The sequence below is a fragment of the Lycium ferocissimum genome, chromosome 11, assembly GCF_029784015.1.
Source record: "Lycium ferocissimum isolate CSIRO_LF1 chromosome 11, AGI_CSIRO_Lferr_CH_V1, whole genome shotgun sequence".
Taxonomy (NCBI): domain Eukaryota; kingdom Viridiplantae; phylum Streptophyta; class Magnoliopsida; order Solanales; family Solanaceae; genus Lycium; species Lycium ferocissimum.
This window is the reverse complement of record NC_081352.1, coordinates 22,089,649-22,111,383: the sequence shown is the minus strand read 5'-3', so window position 1 is coordinate 22,111,383 and position 21,735 is coordinate 22,089,649. Positions and strand designations below refer to the sequence as shown.

General features: G+C 36.2%; 1 non-coding gene across 1 annotated transcript; it reads left to right on the top strand.

The window, feature by feature from the left end:
• Positions 1-14,777: 14,777 nt before the first annotated feature.
• Positions 14,778-14,851, top strand: TRNAN-GUU (transfer RNA asparagine (anticodon GUU)). Its single transcript has one exon. It is a non-coding gene; the product is annotated as a tRNA-Asn (tRNA).
• The last annotated feature ends 6,884 nt before the right edge of the window (positions 14,852-21,735 follow it).

Sequence of the window (21,735 nt, the reverse complement as noted above, 5' to 3'; positions counted from 1 at the left end):
TGTTTGCTGAAACAGCTGTTGTAGTATTAATATGATCATTGACTGAGTTAAATTGTTGATTAGTGACTCTATCTAGGGAAGGAACTTGGGCTTGTGATTATCAGGTGAGATTATTGAAACAAGACTTGTGGGTTAGAAGCTTCATCTTAGGTTGTGACTCTGTTATGGGATATTCTGTGACTTGGATTTAAGCGTTAAGTGCCTATCTGTTTATCTTGTTGATTTTATGCTTATATACGTGAACTAATCTTAGTCGGCCTATGATGCTTACCGGTACATAGTGTTTTTCGATACTACCTTCCGCACCCTTTTTGAGTACGATTGTGTTCTAGAGATTTCATCCGGACTAAATCTCTAGCTTGAAGCTAGTTTGCTCGATCAGATCCGAGGGTGAGCTTCTATCCATGCCATGCCACCTGAAGATCTCTCTTTCCAGATGTCTATTTTTATTCCAGACATTATTTGTTATTATAGTTGAGATATACTTCATTCTTTAGACATTGTTAGTTAGAGTCCTTGTACGATGACTTTCAGATTTTGGGGATGTAATAGTTAGACTTCCGCACTTGTATCATTTATTAATTATGATTTGGTAGACTATACATTCATTCACATGTTCATTGATTGTTTTAGTATAAATGATTAAAAAAGTTAAAATTGGCTAGTGATAAAAGGGTTAACGGGTAAGGGTTTGCCTACTAGTGATAATAAAGTAGGTGCCCGCACGATCGGTAATTAGGTTCGTGACAAAAGGCGTCAAGCACAAAGACTGTGAATTTTTTCTTAAATGTGATTGTGTTAACTATAGAAGTTTAAAAGAAGGCCATGAATATCTTTGAAAAGTTAAACTGCATTTGCTTGTTTTTTTTACTTGGTGGTTTTCTCTTTTCTTGGCTAATTTATGATCCCTTATTGAATTTCATTAACATTGTTGAGATTCCTTTCTATGAACCTTGTCTGAATTGGTACACTTAACCGGTTGGGGAATGAATATGAAGTTGTTATGATTCTGCCCCCGTTGTCTTTCTTTTCTCGATGGATGTTCTTTGTGTGTCTATGAGTATAATCTCTTAATGATCATTTAGGTCTAAACTTACATTAGAAACTACTGCCCATACCTACTTGGTTCACATTTGAAACTATTTGAAACCAATGCAGACGTCTTTATCTAAAAAATTGATCTCTAGCATTATGTGTGCAACTGTCATTTGCTCCCATTAGTTTTATAAGATAATTGGAAAACAAGTTGAGATTTGAAATATTATTTAGAGGCCTTTGAATGCCTCACAGAACTTGGTATTCTTGGTTTGCTTGTGACTTGTCTTAACCTATGTGTGAAGACTCTATCTGTGCATCACTTTAAACTTGTCAACCTCTTTGTGTTTTTGGGGAAAATCGCAAGTTGGAACCTTTGTTTTGAGACTTGGTTTAAGACTTGTTGACTGTCAAAAATGAGTTTTCAAAAACCTGTTGAAGTGTGATTTGAAAAATCTGAAAACTGAAAACTGTATTGAGACTAAATTGGTACTGTTTCATCTTTGCTTGAATCTGCAATGTGTTAGTTGTAGCTTTAGGTGATGATTTATCTCTATGCCACTTTCTTGCATTAACACTTCTTGAAAAGGTCTTGAATTATGCTCATGAATAGCTTGCTTGCTTGAGACTGCTTTTTTTTTTTTTCATCCTGTGCTAGTGGAACTACCCTGTGACATTCTTGTTTTTGAATTTGTTGATAACTGGCTTTGAAATTGTGCATTATATAGAATATATGATTATTTGCTTAGTCCTAATTGGTAACTGAATACCTGAGTTTGGGATTGTGGCATTGCTGGGTAGATTTGAAGTCTTCTATGTGATCTAATGTGGTGCTTGAGAGTTGATATTAGTTGAGTATATAGTATATATTAAGGTGTATAGAGGGTATGCCCTTCATGGGTTGTACTCTCTATTTTAGTGGATATATCAGTGGTATATCGTGTATATCACAGTTTGACACTTAGAAAATTTTAAAAGAAGATGATTTGGGCCACAATTCTTGGCCTGTCCTTAGTTTTGGCAATCTAATAATTATTATATTTAGCCACTGATGGGCTTTTGCATAAATTGTCCACTATTTTACAAGTATAATAATTGTGGGCTTGGGCCAAAAGCATTGTAATTCATTTTTTAGCTTTGTAATTTAATTACCATCCTCGGTTACTTTACTAATATTATGTATACCTATTTGTTATGCTTACCCCTATATGTTGGTGGGTCCATCGAGGCCACTAACAATTCTAGATCGAGTCTACCCCTAGCATGGATGGCATAAGCATTGGAACGCATATTGGAGCGGAAAATATTAATTTGTGCATTTTTCTGTTGGGCTTGGTCGGCCCAACTCCTTACTCTATTCAATTTTGTGTTTTAATTCATTTTGTGTATGATTTATTGGAACCTTTAAGATTATCACATATTTAGAGTCGCAAAAACTATTTTTTGGAAATTTAAAAAGCTGATTTTGGAAAATTCTTGTGAAAAATGGCTTTTAGACTAATATAATTGCATAATTTTGAGACAACTTTAAATTTGAGAATAATGATTTTTGGAACAAAAAATTGACAAACTTAATTTTAAAACATAAATTGACCTTGGACCTGTGGACTATTGGACCGTTTTGGACAACATTTGGACTTAGACTATTTTGATTAACTTAGACTAAAAATGACTAAAAAATCTAAAAATATGGAATATGGTTAAAATATGGATAATAATAGTATGCCAAAAAACAATTTTCTTAAAAAACTTAACTTAACTAAAAAATATTTTTTTAAACTCGGATGGGCTTACGTAGTGTTCTACTTAGGTTAACACCTTCGGGTTTTAACCTAGGTGTTCTAGTCCGAAACCCAAAATGCCCAATTTTGGAAAAAACTTTACCACTTTTATTTCTTAAAAGTGTTATATTAGGCATGAATGACTAACCTTTTATTGCGGAAATCTAAAACAAAAGCAGTTTTTTACCAAAAACAATTTATATTCACAAGGAATACTATTAGAACCCGTAGGTCAATCGTATTTTACGGATCTTTAATACCTGGGTGCCTAACACCTTCCCCGGGGGATCACCAGAGCCCTTACCCATATTTGATTTTAGATTGGTTTCTTTTAAAAGTTAACCGTTTTAAATAAACCCTTTCAAACTAGTTTTCCTAACTTACCTATAAGTTAGGTGGCGACTCTAAAACAATATCCATTTAGAGCACCATCCACGTAGAAGTATATTTTTTTTCTTTTTCTCGATACGATTAAACCAGTACTTTTCCGAGGCACTTTCCTTTTTGAATGAGGCAAGAGCAAATCCGAATCGAAAAAATAGAACTGCTACACAAATCACCTAGTCTAATAGGTTGGTTAAGAGGTGGTTGTCATGTTTGTTCTCACCTAGCAAATGGAATATGTCTATTCTGATAAAAATGACACAAAAGAAGGATTTAAAGACTAGTAGTTTGGCCAGGAATGTGTGTATATGTGTGAGTCTTTTGGTCCCTCATGTGTAGAAGTTTCCCATGAGTCATGTCTGTGTGAAGGAAAACCTTGTTCATTATTGAGGACTGGTAAGGATAAAGGATAAAAAGAAGGGAGGATAATGGGATCCTTGTTAAATCTTGCTTAGCTTGTCTTTGAGTGGCTTTTCCTGGATATTGTTGTGTTTCCCTTTGATGTTGAGAGCTAAGTTCCTTTAAAAAGAGTGGTGATAAGGCTAAAATAATGGTGTTTGAAGTCTGTTGATTGTTCCTTTGCGTGGTCTGACCCCTGATGGAAAAGGGGAGTATGCTCTATTTCTCTTTTGAAATATAATGTAGTTAAAAACAAAGACCTTTCTACGATCATAATTTTCAGTTTGAAGTTGTAAGGAAACACTAGCTTGTTTGTAGTTTGTTATATGTTCAGAGTAGGCCTGTTCCCAATATATCACATTTGAACTTAATATCTAAGGTTTATTTTTATAATCAAGACATAGTCTTTATGAATTAATCAGCTTGTTACTGTGTGCTATGTGTTTATAAGAGGTCTATTCCTAGTGTTCATAGTTGAATTCGGTAATAAGGGGCTTTTAAAGTCTGGACATTTGTGGAAACTGGATGGTAGAGTTAAGTTGTTCTAGATCTTTCCATGGCCCTTAGTGGTGTCACTGGGGTATGAGGGGGAGTGCATAAAGGAGAGGAAAGAGGTCTTGGGAGAGTAAAAGTGAGCCTGGGCATGAACTAGAGGTAATGACTAGTAAAACCTAGGATCCCTTTGTTGAAAGGGAGATTTAGGAGAAGGAGATGGGGAGGTGATGACCCCACCCTATCCTGCTTTCCCTTTCCTTACCCTGAGACCCCATCCTTTTCTTTTAGAACTCCTTTTCATGACCTTGGGACACACAAAGGCCATAGGTGGTTTGGAACAATCTAACTATGTCTAACAGGGAGGGAAGGATATACCTAAAATCAAATAGATTACTGTTAATATTGGAAAGTTTAGGTAATGTGAGATTTCTGCCGTGTCTCCTAAATGTGTGTCTATGTGTGACCTCTAAGTGTGCTTCTTTTATCTGATGAATCTACTTGCCTTGTGTCTCATTGTTCAAACCAGTGGTGTGTAAGAAAAATGGGCTGATAAGTGCAGTGTGGTAACATGAACCCACCTATGAGAAGACTAAGTGTCAAGTGTGTTATTTGTCATTCACTTGTGTTGTTGGCCTTGTGTCTTTTTCCAACTTTGCTTAACTTGTTCATCCATGGTTGGTGTCTGAAACTTTGCCATTTTGGGCTCATTGGTTGAGGCTTACTCCATATGTGAGGATTGAATTCCTTGTTTGCAAAACTGTGATCATGTCACAAATCCATTTCTTGTTTTCTTTCCTTCTACTTTGTTTCTTTAAGAAGAACTTTTGATTGGTTTAAATCTGTTCAAAGACCATCTCTGAAAATAAAAAAAAAACCTTTTTTTTTAAGAATATTATGACTAAGTGCCCATCGGGATCTCCCTTTCCTTAACAAAGGTTTTTCCTAAGCTCATTCACTTATTAATGCGGTAGCCTTGATGTATACATCAGCCTGTGGTGTGCTTGAGTTAAATAAGAGAGGTAAGTTCTTTTTTTTAGGAACTGCCAGTTTTAAATGTGTGCCTAAAAGTTCTAAATGCCGTCAACTTGTTTTATTACTTGGGAAAAGTGACACTGCCATAAGCCTGGTTTGTTTATAAGGTCTTCCCTAGGTCCCTTTCTATGGGAAGGCCATGCTTGTTTTGAGATTGGCTTGGACATATGTACCTTGAGCTTAGTTGGGAGAGGGTGAATGCCATCACTTGAATTAGTGTAACCATGTCCTATTTCCTCTAGGAAGTGGCTTGAACCTTGATAAACAGATAGGTCTGTTGTCTGAATATGTGTATTTGGAATATTTTTAATGAGTCCTGGGCTAAGTGATTGTCTGAAAAAAGATAAGCTTGTATTTGACCGTAAACCCTCCTATATCTGCTTTGATATGTCTGAACTGTTCCAGCTTATTCCTTCTGTTACTATGATTATCCTAATAAGTCCATACCTTGACTGATCATTATCTGTGTTCCCTCTAAAGCAGTTGTATGCATTACCTTTGTTATCATCCAGCCATGAAACTAAGTTTGCCCTCATTACTTCTATACTCTGCTGATTATCTAGTCTTATTTAGATCTTTGTTATTGGCTGTGTTATTAAGATGCTTGATTAATGACTGTTTATGAGTTTGGCTCAAATCTGCTGCTACTCCTAAAGTTTTGTACTCTTGTTTTTCCTTGCTTGGGTGTATTAGTTGAAGCAAACTATGATAGTTTGGGGTCGTCTTATCCATGCTTGAGGTTCTTAGAAGCCCCTTGGAACATGTGCAACATCGGGTGTGCAAGGCAAGGACTTAGTCCCCATGCCATAGGAAGTCTCCAACCAAAACAAATCCACTCAAGGAAGAACGGGGCAAGTATAGAACAATATGAGTACTTTTCATGTTTTGTACTATATATAGTTTTGTTATTTTAGTGATAAGATCAGTGTTTATAAACTAACCGGGTTCTTTTTTCTTTCCCCCCTCTCCTCACTCTCACGACCATTCGGGTCTAGTCAAAGCCTTTGGCCCAATAGGAAATTAATTCAAAATCGAGTCCACGAAGGCGAAGCAAATAGCGAGGCGCGCAGAAGGTTCAACCATGGGTGAAAATGATTAAACTAGGGGCTTGGTATGCCCCTAGTCTCATTCTATTTCATTATCATTTTACATTATTTGTTTAAAGCTTTGATGAATTTGTAATTTGTATCAAACTCAAATTATAGTGGAAAATGTTATGGTTAGAATTAGCCGTCTTAGGACAACGGTGCTTATACCGTTTAGATGACTTTAGGTCCCCAACGAATTTCCAAAACCCCGAGCAAAATTCAACGGTTTTTTAGGCTAAGTATAAAAAATGAGATTTCACAAACTCTTTTTAATATAACTTGATGTTTTGGACTCCAAACGGTAAAAAACGTTTATTAGTAACAAAAGCATTTTCTAGAGCTTAATAAAATTACAAACTCTTCTTTAAACAAACTCATTTTTCTTAAGTTTATAGAAGAGAGATTTTTTTTTTTAACAACTACTTGAAATAAAATTTGGGCCTCAGCCCACGGATAATTTCTTAAAAGGCAAATTTTGTATCATACGAATTTCAGAAAAAGACGGACCAATTTCCATACTTAAACCTTTTAAAATGGACAGGGACCACATTTGATAAACGAAATATGTTACAACTCAATTTTTCTGAAAAAATAAAACAAAACCAATCTTTGCATATGTTTGCAGTTTTGGGCAGAGGAAAAGGCCAAAAAAGACAAGTATATACAACCGAGATATAATCCTTTGGACACATAAAACGCTTTTTTATAACATAAAAACCAAATTGTAATATAAAGTTCCGGATAAGACTGAACGTACCAAAACGGATTGACACGAGCCAAAGTATGAATATAACATAAACTTCATTCTATAAAAAACCAAAACCTCTCTTTTCCGTTCATTTATGAAATAAACGATACTCCTTGTATATAAAAGGAGACTATTTATATACACGGATATTATAAATCCGAAAACTACAATACCCTATATATAAGGGGAACATATTTAATTCTTCCCAAAAATGATATGCAATTTACAAAATGCTTTTTTCGTGAAAATAAACACAAAATAGACAGTTCAGGCAAATACTCATACTTTGGATTCGAAGGTCAACCGTATAGCACGGGTTCTTAATACTGGGGTGCCTAACACCTTCCGCAGGGGATCATCAGAACCCTTACCTAGAACTCTGGATTACGAAGGTTTTTTCACGGTATTTGATAAACCCTTCAAAATCGGTTTCCCTAATTTCCTAAAAATAAGGTGGCGACTCTTTTAAAACAAAATCCGAAAGAGCACCAACGAGTTCGTAGTAGCCTTTTATGCCTTAACTGCCACGTAAAAAGCGAACCGTTACAATCCCTTTAGTGCTCATAAATGTTTTTGAATTGCGAAAAATTCCAGGTAAGTCATGCGTCCTTTCCTCTTCCAAACAAAGTCAAAATAGCGTCTGCTCCAAATCGTCACCTCTCTCCTAAACCAATCTATTATCGCCTCTTACATCTGTTCTAAAACTCCAACCCGGCTACCTTTTCTCTCATCTTTCTCTCTTCACTTTCCCAAATCGTAAAATCGTAAGACCTCATCTGTACATCTCTCTCTCATAGAACTCTGTCTGAACCATTTCATCTTCGTTCTGTCACCAAGTACTCACGAGGCATCTTTAATCCTCCTCCAGCTTAAGTAAAATGGACTCAAATTCGTCACCCTCAAAGCACCCAACTTTCTCTGACCAAGGTACAAATGAAGCAATCCTAGCTCTCCCCATACCTATTCTTCCTAAAACCAATAAGCGTAGAACGTCAAGGAATTTTGCATCATTGTTTGATATTACTAGTCAAAAAGAGACATACAATCGCTTGAGTGGAGAGAAAGAAAAATCAGTGGAAACGAAAGGGAGAAATTGTCTTTGTCAAAAAACATTTTACTGAGAATATGAAAATGAGGTCACCCTGGTAGCTATATAAATGGATCAAGTGAGTCAAGCTATCCATTTACTGCAGGAACACTGAGTGTTGAGGAAGTTGAAGTCGAAGAGGAATCTCCTCTGATAAGAAAAAAAAATAAAAAAAGGGATAGTGAGAGAAAGTGAAAACTCACATGAGCATAAGTCTGAGGAGGACAGGAGTGCTAATTTGATTACTGAAAGCTAGGAAGAAAAGAGAAAAGAGGAGCACAATGCACAATTCTTTCTCCAAAAGAAGAGAAAGATATGTACAAGTGAGGAACGAGGTTCCTCTAAAAGACAAAGTAGAGAAACTAGGAGTAAGAAAAAGGAGAACCTGAAGCAACAAAAGGTTCTGTTTGGGAGAATTTTTGATGTCAACTTACGAGAGAAGCCCGATATGAAAGAACTGATGGAGATAGTGGAATTCCAAGAGTGGAGCCATCTCTTTACTCAACCAGCACCCAGCATATATGAAGTGGGAAGTGATTGAATTGTATGAAAGTCTATGTCGCATTGATGATGATGCTCTGGCCTTAACGGTAAATGGGACAGAGTTTGTACTGACCGAGTCGACACTTAGAAAACTCTTAGGAGTAAAGATAGAGCAAGTAAGAGCCGTGACGGGAAAGGGATCCACAAGCTTAAAAAATATCATTGTTAAAACCGCAAATTCCGCAACAAAAGCAAGTCTCTACAAAAATGAGCTTAAGGTTGAGCACCAACTGGTCTTCGAATTTGTCAACAAGGTTCTTTTGCCAAGGACTAAAGGAAGGTCTACCGTCACTCTAGCAGGCCTGGTTCTCATGGAAGCTCTAACATTATTTGAGCCAATCAACTTGCATGCGATCATGATCGAGCGAATGATTAAAGTAGCAAGAACTGTGCAAGGGAAACCTAGTCTCCCCTATGGATTTCTCTTGAAAAAATTACTTGCGTACTTCAACGTAAGAACTGGTAGAGCTTCCTCAGGGACAAAGGAACACGTGCTCTCTCTAGACAACTTGAAAGAGTGTGAGTATGTGCCTCAGGGATCGGGTGCTAGAAGGCCATCCACTCTCTCGATCTTGATTGAAGCCTAAGAAGCGGCACATGCAGGAATCGAGCAACATAAGACGGAAAATGCCCTTCTGAAAGTTCAACTGGTTGAACGGTCGAAAGAACTTGGCTCTGGTAAAAAAGAAACTGGGCAACTAAGGGTTGAGAAAGATCAGTAGATCAGTTGTGAGTCCAAGTGGAGGCACTCAGAGACCAGATGATAAAGGATCACCGAATCCATAAAAACTGAGTCGCTAAACTCCTTTAAACACTGAACTGCCCAAATAATCCTCCCTAGACCTAGTCCCAGTCCCTAGATAATCCTCTTGTCTAGAACCTGTGAAATAGCTATCGCCTTCCTTGACTTTTGGTAAAAATTACAGTTTAATCATCATTTTTGTGTAACTGAACTGATGACTATCTGCATTTATACTGATTTATTTTATTAGGCTATTGTTATGTTCTTGTACATTATTGCTAGTTTGCTCTCACTTATTCTGCTCATCGTATATTGCCCCAGTGGCTCTGAGTTAATATATCTAAACTTCTTACTGGCTGTGCTTTATTCATTTTTGATAATGCCAAAAGGGGGAAGATTGGTTGATGTGTTGTGGTGAAAAGGTGATGAATGTGTAATAATGAATATCATGTGTTAAGCTGGATATGTGCTTGTAAGTGATGAGAAGTATGTTGTGATTAAGGGGGAAGAACTGGAAGATTGGTATGTGTTGAGATTGAGAAAAAACCTTTTAGTGGGTAACTTGGTCTTCCAGTGTATTTTGTTGCTAACGTGTTGTGGGTGCCTTGAAATGAATAACTTGCTTTGCAGAAGGAACTAGTGGGATTTGGTTCTGAGGGGGAACATAGTTTGTCATCGTCAAAAAGGCGGAAATTGATAAGCTAAAATGTATTCTAAGTTTTGATTATTGTCAAACTGATGAAGAAAAAATGAGAGACCGATGCGCGACCGCTCTACCTCTCTCATCGACTAGTACAGCTTAAAGAATAAAGTTGTGCCACTCACTACACATGTGCTGCTAAAAAGTACAGAAGTTGATGCGGCCCATACATTTGAAGAGTGGTCACTTTCCACCCCACATACTCTATATATACAACATGTTGCAACATATTATGGATCACTTGAAAAACCTAAAAATCACTCAAAAGGTGCAGTCGTCACAAGACTCTCCAAGCGTTCAACAAAGCTAATCACAAACTGAAGGACCTGCTTCCAACACTGAAGATGTTTTAGTCTCTTAGGTTGTTTTTAAGCTTTGTTTCATGTTCTTTAACTTGTAAACCTACTCTTCTCTAAAAGAAGTTGTTTGTAGGTACTTCAAATTCTTAGTAGTTGATAGGCAGTTTACCTTTCAATCTATTAAGTGATACCCTTGGCTAGTGTTAGTCTAAGATGTATTAGTTTGCTTGGCTAGAGGTAGTCAAGTGTGAAGATTACAAGATAGCTATTGTAAGGGTGAAGGATTATGGGAGTTAATTCCTAGTTAACAATAGGTTGTAATCTGAGTTGCTCGGTGTAGTGGATTTGAAATCCTATTGGGGTAGGTCGTGGTTTTTAATCCCTTGAACAAGGAGTTTTCCACGTAAATATCTTGCCTTCTTTACTTCCGCACTGCATCAGGGAACTGGTAAACAACCAGGTCTCTTATATACTGTTTGGTGGACGCACAACCTATAATATCTCCCCAACCTGAATTTATGTTTTTAATTTTTTAATTTTATAATTACTCATATGACATGGATGAATGAAACTCATTACCTTGTGTTTTTTCATTCAACAAAAAGTGTCGATTTAAAAGATGCACGTGTTCATATCTTCTTTTAATAATTCTGATATGATTGTATATTGAAAAGGTCTCTGCATATACATTTAATAGGCATTTAGAAGATGTATTATTGTGTACGCTGGTTGATTCACTCGGGGCGGGTTGCCAGGTGCCGATCATGTGAATTTAGGATGTGACAAAGATTCTTATGTTTGGTAGTGAGTTATTCCGCATGTATTGAATTCCTAAGTTGAGCTCCTTGTGCATTTTAATAGGTGTAGTTTTTTATTCTCGCAGGTCGCACGATAAGTGAACCATGTATGTCTTGTCAATGACTAGTAGTATTGACTTCTGATATTATCATTAGTTGTTAAGCATAAACTCTAAGGGCTCGTTTGGTACCAGGGATAAGGATAAATAATCTCGAGATTATATTTTAGATGAGTTTGTCCCACGTTTGGTTGGGAATAAATGGCAGTAGAGATTAGTTATCCCTAGATTGTAGTGTTATTTTATCCCTGTGAGAGGGTGGAATAACTAATCGCTGGATAACTTGTTTCCAACCAAACGAACCTTAACTAACTTTTACTTTTTGCAGCCAATTGTTTTTATAGAAAAAGCAAGTATGTGAACTTCTCCGAGAATGTGTTATTTCCGCTAAATTGTACCTTTTCCGGGTCTCTTTCAATTAACATTGTTTATTAGTACTATTTTAGGCGGAAAATTAAAGTTATTTGTTTTGGGTTGGTGGAGTAGGCATGTCATTCCAAAGCCTTGAGCTAATTTAAACCAATATAGACAATTAAAACCTTTTGTCTTTCTTCAGCAATTCTTTTTATTTTCTGGATACGAAAAATATACGAACGATGAAAGTGGTTATCGAATGATGATTCATAGATATTGAGCGATAGATAAAATATAACAATAAGTGAAAAAGGTCTGTACACGCGCGCGCACACCAAATAGTTGGGATTAATTGTTAGTCATGTTGATTTTCTTGCATTATAGAGTACATTAATGTTTGCTAAGAGTATTTTAGATCTATTTAGAGATTTGCATGTCAGTGAAAAATGTAAAAATCGTTAGTAAATTCCAAATTAATTGACAATGGTTGGTTCAACTGGAGTGAAATAAATCTCGATGATTCAAATAGCAGTCAACCCCAAATTATCTTGGCATCAATACTTTCTATTATGGTAATTTAACATAATAAGTCACTCAAGATATAATTAACGGAAATGGGCCAAATATACCCCTGTACTATCGGAAATGGGCTAAATATACCCCTCGTTATACTTTGGATTCAAATATACCCCTGCCGTTATACTATTGGTTCAAATATACCCCTCCTCAGTTAAAGTTGTCCAATATGGACATCTAATCCTATGTGACACTAACAATTCGCCACCTCAACATCCCTAACCCATTTTACCCCTCCCTCTCTTCCACAATTAAATTTCCTTCCCCTCCACCACCATTACAGCCGCTACCGCCACCATGACCACCTCTTCAAATTCCAAGCAGCATCTTTAAGCAGATTTCAACAATGTTTATGAACAAGTTTAATATTTCTATTTAATATTTTTATACAAAAATAAACAAATTAAGAACATTGCAAGGTAAAGCAGAGTAAATTCCTTTGTTCTTCGACCAGTAAAAACTTTTTCTCATAATCAATATATCGGGAGGGGGGGGGCGTCCATTTGAAGGTAAAGATATGAATGATTTTGTAAAATATCTAAAGATTAAAAGGATAAAAGCTTAGACCAGAAACAGAGAACTATATATTGGAAGTACGCATTTTCTTGGGAAAAAAAATTCATAGGACATTCAAATTAAAGGGGAAGGAAATTTTGAATAAGGACGGCTTCTAATGTGCCTCTGATCCCCTGCTGGAGGCGGATCTGCTAGAAATTTGAAGAGGTGGTCATGCTTGTGGTAATGGTGGCAATAGTGGTAGAGGGGAAGGAAATTTTAGCGGTGGAAGAGAGGAAGGGGTAAAATGAGTCAGGTTGTTGAGGTGGCATGTTATGTGGCATCCACATCATCGAATTGTTAGTGCCACATAGGATTGAATGTCCACATTGGACAACTTTAACGGAGGAGGGGTATATTTGAACCAATAGTATAACGGTAAGGGTATATTTGGACCCAAAGTATAACGAGGGGTATATTTAGCCCTTTTCCCATAGTACAGGGGTATATTTGGCCCTTTTCCGTATAATTAATTCAACGGAAAAGGGCTAAAATTACCACGAACTTTGGGAAATAGGTCATTCATACCCTTGTTATCTTTATACTATAAATTATACCCTTACCATTATCTTATAGGCCAATTATACGCTTACCGTTATCTTTATAGTCAGGATATACCCTTATGTTAAAAGGCCTACCACGTGGCATCATCCTAGGACGACCTATTTTTCCCCCCAAATAATTTTACCCACCAACTTAACCCAACCCGATCCGGATATAATTTTTTTTCACCCAACCCATTTTCTTTTCTCTTTCTTACTCTCTTCTTCTTCCTCCATGCCCAACTCCTCCATGTCCACCATCTCCGATCCCTCACCCTAGCTCCTCCATGTCATTCTATTTTTTGTTTTTGGGACCAGGTTCTAAATTAGTATTCTAACTATTAAAAAAAACTGTCACGTCATTAATTCTTTAAGATGACCATCGAAGTACAAAATCGGCAGGAATAAGTTCATTCCAGAGCCCATTTTATACCTGATCTGAAGTAACCTTTCTGGATTGTGAAAGACGGTAAGGTACCAATTTCGTGAAACTTATTCCTAATGCAACATTCCGCATATTAAAGAGCTCTTGTGACACAGTGATGTTTCTGACTAGTTGCTGCAACAGCTCGAAAGAGCATAAATATTCTGCAGCTGCATCAGAGTTTTGTATGACATATAAAAACACCATTTAAGATGTCAAATGCTTATGATATAGCTATTGCTTTGATGATTACGAACTCAAATTTTCCAGTTCACCAAAGTTACAGACCAACCAGTGCGTGGGAAGGGGCAAGCTATTCTATCATCCACAATCCTATCTCCATGTTCAAAAGAAACTCATCAAGCTATTTTCAAAAAAACAAAAAAAGAGAATGACATGGAGGAACTGGGGTAAGGGATCAGAGATGGTGGACATGGAGGAAGAAGAATAGTAAGAAAGAGAAAAGAAAATGGGTTGGGTGAAAAAATTATATCCGGATTGGGTTGGGTTAAGTTGGTGGGTAAAAAATTATTTGGGGGAACAAATGGGCTGGGCGTCTAGGATGATCCACGCGTGTATCTATTTAATATACAGATATAGGGTAAAGTATAATGATAAAGGTATAATTGACCCTATTTTATAACGAATTAACGAAGGGTATGGATGAACTATTTATCAAAGTTCAGGGGTAATTTTGGCCCTTTTCCGTTAATTCAAAGGCAACGAAAAATCAAAGTTAAAATTTTTCAAACTATACTACTTTGATTATATATTTCTTTTTAGCCGATGGTTTATCGAAAACAGCCTCGCTACCCCACAAAGATAGAGATAAGGTGTGCGTACATCTTACCCTTTCTAGATCCCACTTGTAGGACTCACTGGCTATTATGTTGTTGTTGTAACAATTTTTATACTATAATAAATAAAGGAAACATATTTTACAATTTTTATTACATAAAATAACTTTAAAAATTAAATAAATAAACAAAGAGACTTGGTACGTAGAATTTACGATGAATATATTTATTGATTTATATAAATAAAATTTATAAGGTTGAATTTACTTTAAGTAAAGAATACTACGACTATCCGTCATTTGCTGTTTTCTATAATTAAAACAGCGGGACATATCAACATGCTGGAATAGCTCAGTTGGTTAGAGCGTGTGGCTGTTAACCACAAGGTCGGAGGTTCAAGCCCTCCTTCTAGCGTTTTCAATTTTGATTTATCTTCATTTATTTTTCTTGCTAAAAAAAACGAGTGGGTACAATAGCCTGTCTTGTCATGCTTTTAAAATCAGTTTATTTGAAAAGTGCTTTTAAAAAAGCAAACATTTTTGAGCAGTAATTAGTGTTTGATCAAATTTTTAAAAGGTGTTTTTAAGAGAGTGTTTGGATTGACTTATAAACTCGTCAAACCAGCCTATACCCTTTTTTAGTTCTTTTTAGTGTTTAGCAATGTTAAAATAATGCTTGAAATAAATTAAAATGTGCTTAATAAGCCAAAAGATATAAATTGGGCAACCCAAGTTATTGTTTTTCAGCTTTTAAGCTATTTTCAATTTTGATTTATCTTCATTTATTTTTCTTGCTAAAAAAAAACAAGTGGGTACAATAGCCTATCTTGTCATGCTTCTAAAATCAGGTTATTCTGAAAAGTGCTTTTGAAAAAACAAGTACTTTTGAACAGCAATTAGTGTTTGACTAAATTTTTAAAAGGTGTTTTTAAGAGAGTGTTTGGATTGACTTATAAACTCGTCAAACCAGCTTATACCCTCTTTTTAGCTCTTTTTTGTGTTTAGCAATGTTAAAATAATGCTTGAAATAAATTAAAATGTGGTTAATAAGCCAAAAGATACAAATTGGGCAACCCAACTTATTATTTTTCAGCTTTTAAGCTATTTTATGTTGACCAATGATTTTAATTTTGTCCCCATATAACTTTTCGTAATTTCAACAATACCCTCAAAGACAATACTTCTAATCTACTGTTATTTTCATTTCTTCCTTCCACGTCATTTTGCTGAGAGTATGATTTGCTAGTCGAGTATGAAATTTTGGTCCTTTGCAACTATTTTCTCAAGTCGTACATAAGGTTTCCGTCCTTTCTTTTGTGTTGCTTCTCCATTTCTTTTGGGTGGGGGATGTTTCCTTTTTGTTGCATTTAAAACTCTGAAGTTGTATCTTAGAGGATAAGTTTGATATGAGATTTTCAATCGAAGGATTTAGAATCAAGGTGCAGATTTGAGTACCTTTGTTTTTAAACTTTGTAATTTAACAAAATAATTATTTAAGAATTATTTTTTCTAAAGTTTTTAGAGAATTCTCCGAAATATCACCAATTTAACAGATTTAAGACATTTCAGTAATTTTAACGTAAACAGTTGCTTATCAGCAATTTTTTTTATCAAACATATAACTACTTATTTTCAGCTTTAGTACTTCTATCCAAACACATAACTGCTTATTTATAAAATCAGCATCAACACTTAAAAATTGCTTTTAAGCACTTGATGCTTAGAAGCTCCTTTTATTCAACCAATTCAAACAAGCGCTAAGTCTTCAAAGTGCTTTTCAAAAAAGGTACTTTTGGGGAGAAGCTACTTTTAGATTCTGAAAAACACATTTTGTTGCTTCTGAGAATCATTTTCTCCCAAAAGCTTGGTCATACACCTCATTCTTAAAAAATAAAAAAATAAAAAATAAGCACTTCTTGATAAAAAGCACTTTTGGGCCCCCAAAAGTTTGACCAAACGGGCTATAAGAGTTTTCCTAGGTTTCTGTAACCACGATAGGAAAACAACAATTAGCAGATAGTTCGCATGAGTAATATTATAATTAGTAATGATGAGATTAATTATCTTTGACATTATTTTTCATCGATTGTTTCATTTGAGTACTAATTAATAACATGCATGACATAAATAATGTCTAGATAGTACTGAATAGGATGTATTAGAATATGAATAGTAGTGCTATTGTTAATGCAATGATTTACTATGTATAAGAATAGTACTGATTATGATATATAACTAATAATGGTATTAAATAATACCAAACTAATATCAATATTATTTTTTCTAATACCTCTTACCAAACGATCCTTATAGTATTGGCGGCAACTGCCCAACTACACTTACTGTATGCACTTCACTTTTGCCTTCTAATGTCACTTTTTAATTTCATTTCCATTCAAATTATAAAGAAACTTATTTGAATTTGGGATCAATTCAAGTAATCTCCAATAAAATATATAGCCATCAAAATGATGAGATCCAAACCAAAGTAGACAGAGAATTTTTCGTAACTGCCAGGTGTAGGGTGCTTACCATCTAAGCGATCCCTCTTATCAAGTTATTGAATTTTAAATTAATAATTTTACATAAATCAATTTTTTATGTCAAATGTACAGTTTAAACCCAAATTACTGATCCAACAGAACTAGAAATATACTTGGACGTACAGCTAGCCAAAAAGAACCAAAATATGTTGCTATTACAATAAGTTTACAAACCCATATCATCTCTTGATAGAGGCGCATCGAGCCTTACATGCTCAATACCTTTAATTGAGCCAATTCACTAAAATCTAGTAAATGCTAAATTTTGAATAATAATTTTACAACAACAACCAACCAACAATATACCCAGTGTGATTCTATAAGTGGGGTCTAGGGAGCATGGGGTATACACAAACCTTATCCCTACCTTTGTGGAGTAGAGAAGCTATTTCCGATAGATCTTCGACTCAAGGAAAGTGTTTATCAAAACAAGTTTGAGAAATACAAGAGTAAAAACAATATGATGCAAGTATCGAAGAAAATAAGTATTTACAGCAAAAATAGTGAGGATAGCAAAAGTAAAAAAACAACAACTAATGGAGATTCGCCTAGATTAGCATTAAATGAGTTTGTTAGAGTTAGTTAGCATGTGTGTTAGAGAAAGTTAGTTAGTTAAATAACATGTGTCGCTCACGTGCACCTATATGCAAAGTTGTATAAAAGAAGTGCATCTTCATTATGCACACACATGAAACGAAACTATCCCTTTTCTTCTTCTACAAGTTTCTCCAACTGAATGCTTAATTGTTTCCCTTAGAAATGACTCAATAACAATGGAGTATTAACTTGCATATATTCATATCACAGTTCACAAATTGATATGGTATCAGAGCAGTGATTTCTGGATAGAATTAGCGATTGAAAATTGAAGTTTCTGGTTCGAATTAAAGCTCAACAATGGCGGAATTGACAGTTGCAACACTCGAACACAATCATCCTTTATATCTCCATTCTTCTGACATACCCGGTATAGCTTTAATTGTCATTAAACTCACAAGTCTTGAGAATTATGGATTATGGAGTGGAGCAATGAGACTATTACTATTAGTGAAGGACAAATTAGGGTTCATAGATGGAACCTGTTCGAAAGGTCAATACAAATGAGAATTGGTTGATCAGTGGGAGAGATGTAATGCAGTTGTTCTCTCTTGGAATAGTAGTACAACAGCACCTGGTTTGATGACTACTATAGTTTATGCTTCAAATGCAAAACCAGTGTGGGAAGATTTCAAGGAAAGATTTGCAAAATTAGACCTCACAAGAGTATATCAACTATGGACAGAAGTAGCGACTCTAAGACAAGGTATTGATTCTGTAACTGATTACTATACTAAGATGGAAAACTTTTGGGATGAATATGATATGATTGTTCCAGCACTTGCATGTGGATGTCCTGAATCAAAACCATATGTAGAACACTTATGTCAACAAAGATTGCTGATGTTTCTAATGGGATTAAATGAATCATTTAGTCATTTGAGAAGTGACATTTTACTCAAAACTGATGCTCCAAGTGTAAATCAAGCCTATGCAATAGTAACACAAGAGGAGAGCCAAAGGTTGTTAGGTGTAGTAGATAAGCATAAGGAACCCCTCACAATGATGGCAGGAAGAGGATATGGTTTTAAGGGAAAGAAAACACTAGGTACAGGATATGAAATGTGTGGATTTAAAAATCACCTGACAGAGGACTGCTATAGAGTAGTGGGATATCCTATTGACTTTAAGAGTAAGAGAAGGAACAATGCACCTGGAGTTTATCAGAACAATACTGGTAGTTTTAGAACAAACACTCAAACTCAACAAAGAACTGGCAACTTCAAACCTTATGCCAACAATGCACAAGTTGATGGACAGGTGCAGGACCTTGACCTTTTTGAGGAGGAGCATAATCAACTGAGAAACTTGAACCTGAATCACAATGCAGGTCCAAGTGAGTGCAATGCAAATTTGACAGGAAATGTGTCTTTAATGCCAAATTCTACTATATGTAATTGGATTGTAGATTCAGAAGCAACACACCATATAACTTCCTGTAAGAGCTTGTTAGAAGATTTGAAATGTTTAGAAGAGTATGCATCTAGTACAGTTCAACTACCTACAGGAAACAAAGCACAAATAACAAATACAGGATATTCAGTGATTCTGGGAAACTTGGCGGTGAAGGATGTTCTGCATGTTCTTGACTTCAAATTCAACCTTCTCTCAGTTGTTAAACTAACTAAGGAACTACAATGCAGTGTTAGTTTCTTTCCTAACTTTTTTGTCCTACAGGCTCTCTACAGTGGCAAGGTAATTGGGATTGGTAGACAGTCAAATGGCTTGTACTTGTTGAGGAGTGAAATAAAAGCAGCGTAGGGGCGACGATAAGGACACTAGTTTGGTGACTGGCATCTCAGACTTGGTCATCCATCCATCAAAGCAATGCAGCACATTTCCTCTCTCAAGGATAACATAAAGGTCAATGATCTAGATTGCTATCAAATTTGTCCTATAGCTAAGCAAAGTAGACTAACATTTCTTGATTGCTTAAATAAGTCAGTTCATGTTTTCCAGCTGGTGCATGTAGATGTGGGGTCCTTACAAAACCCCAACTTATGATGAGAAACAATATTTTTTGACAGTAGCTAATGATTTCAGCAGATTTACTTGGATTTGTTTACTTCAATCTAAGGCTGAAGTGTGTTTTGTTTTAAAAGACTTCTTCACTATGGTCAGTACTCAATTTGATGTTAAAGTGCAAGTGTTGAGATCAGATAATGGCACAGAATTTTTTAACTCAAGGTGTGCAGAATTGTTTTCTACTCTTGGTATTGTTCATCAAAGCTCTTGTGCATATACTCCACAACATAAGGGATTGTGGAGAGAAAGCACATACACATACTAGAAACTACAAGAGCTTTGAGAATTTAGGCTAACATTCCCATCAAATTTTGAGGACACTGTGTTAGAACTGCCACTTACCTAATTAATAAACTCCCTACTGGGGTTTTAAAAGGCAAATCCCCATCTGAAGTGCTATATGGAAAGCCACCTAGAATAGATCACTTGAAGGTATTTGGATGCTTATGCTTTGACACAGTTCTACCAAGACTGGACAAGTTTGCTCCTAGAGCCAGGAAGGCAGTTCTCATGGGTTATTCAGAGACACAAAAGGGTTATAGATTCTTTGGATTTAGAGGCCAAAACCTTCTTGGTAAGTAGAGAAGTCACCTTCATGGAGCATATTTTTCCATTCAAGACCAACTCAGAAGAGTCTGAAGATTTGTTCATGCCTGCAAATCCTCTAGGATCAGTCCCTAGTGTTAGTTTTCCTAATGATGATCCAAGGGAACCACCTCCATCCATTGATCACACCATACAACCAGCTCAGATGATGGAGCCTGCTGAGCAGCCCCCGACGATTCTACGCCGGATTGAGCTTTGTTGAACAACAAACTCCAGATGTTTTGGAAAATCCTATCGCACTTGAGTCCACCACAAACACTATAGCTGACACGAATGCTGCGAGCCTTTGGGCGATGATGCGATGTGGGTTGCTACCCCCACGAGAATCTGCCAAAGCCCGAGTAGAACCTCTAAAGTTCCTATTTGGCACAAAGATTATGTTCTGCAGCATAAAGCCAATTAAGCCTGCTTGTATCCCATTGGAGATTGCTTATTATACTCTCATCTTAGTGCTGCATATTAAGACTATATTGCTGCATTTTCAACTGCCCTTGAACCATCTAGTTTCAAGGATGCTTCTAGGTATGAACATTGGGTTGAGGCAATACAGGCAGAGGTGGATGCTTTGGAGCAGAATAAGACTTGGGTGGTAGTTGACTTGCCTTCTGGCAAGAAAGCTATTGGCTCTAAATGGGTGTATAAGGTGAAACATAAGGCAAATGGTGAAGTGGAGAGATACAAGGCTAGATTGGTAGCTAAGAGTTATAACCAACAAGAGGGATTGGACTATCATGAGACATTCTCTCTCAGTGGCAAAAATGGTCACTGTCAGGATTGTTATTAGTGTTGAAGCATCACATACCTGGCCCTTATGCCGGTTGGATGTCCATAATGCCTTTTTACAAGGTGATTTATCAGAAGAGGTTTACATGGAGTTGCCTCTAGGCTTCCAGTGGCAGGGGGAGTACAAGGTGAGCAAGTTACTCAAATCACTTTATGGCTTAAAACAAGACTCCAGACAATGAAACCTCAAACTTACTGAAGCATTGCTCACTGCAGGATATGCTTAAAGTTCCTATGATCATTCATTGTTCACAAAAAAGGATGGTACTGACATAGTGATTATATTGGTATATATGGATGATTTACTTTTCACAGGCAGTAGCATGAAGTTGATTCAGGAACTGAAATCAGTCCTGCATAGTCACTTCAAAATGAAGGACCTTGGAGATCTCAAGTATTTCTTAGGAATTGAGGTCTAAATCTGGGATCTTACTTACTCAGGGAAAATATGCTCTTGAGTTAATATCAGACTCAGGTCTTGGTGGTGCAAAATTTGCAAGCGCACCATTAGAACAAAATATGAAACTCACAACTGTGGATCATGATGAATACACAGGGAAACTAGATGATCCTCCACTGAAGGACATTACTGGATACCAAAGACTAATTGGGAGATTGATATATCTCACAATCACAAGACCTGACATAAGCTTCACTGTTCAAATGCTATCTCAATTCATGCAGCAACCAAAGGCTTCACATTGGGAGGCTGCTTTGAGGCTGATCAGATACATAAAAAGGAGTC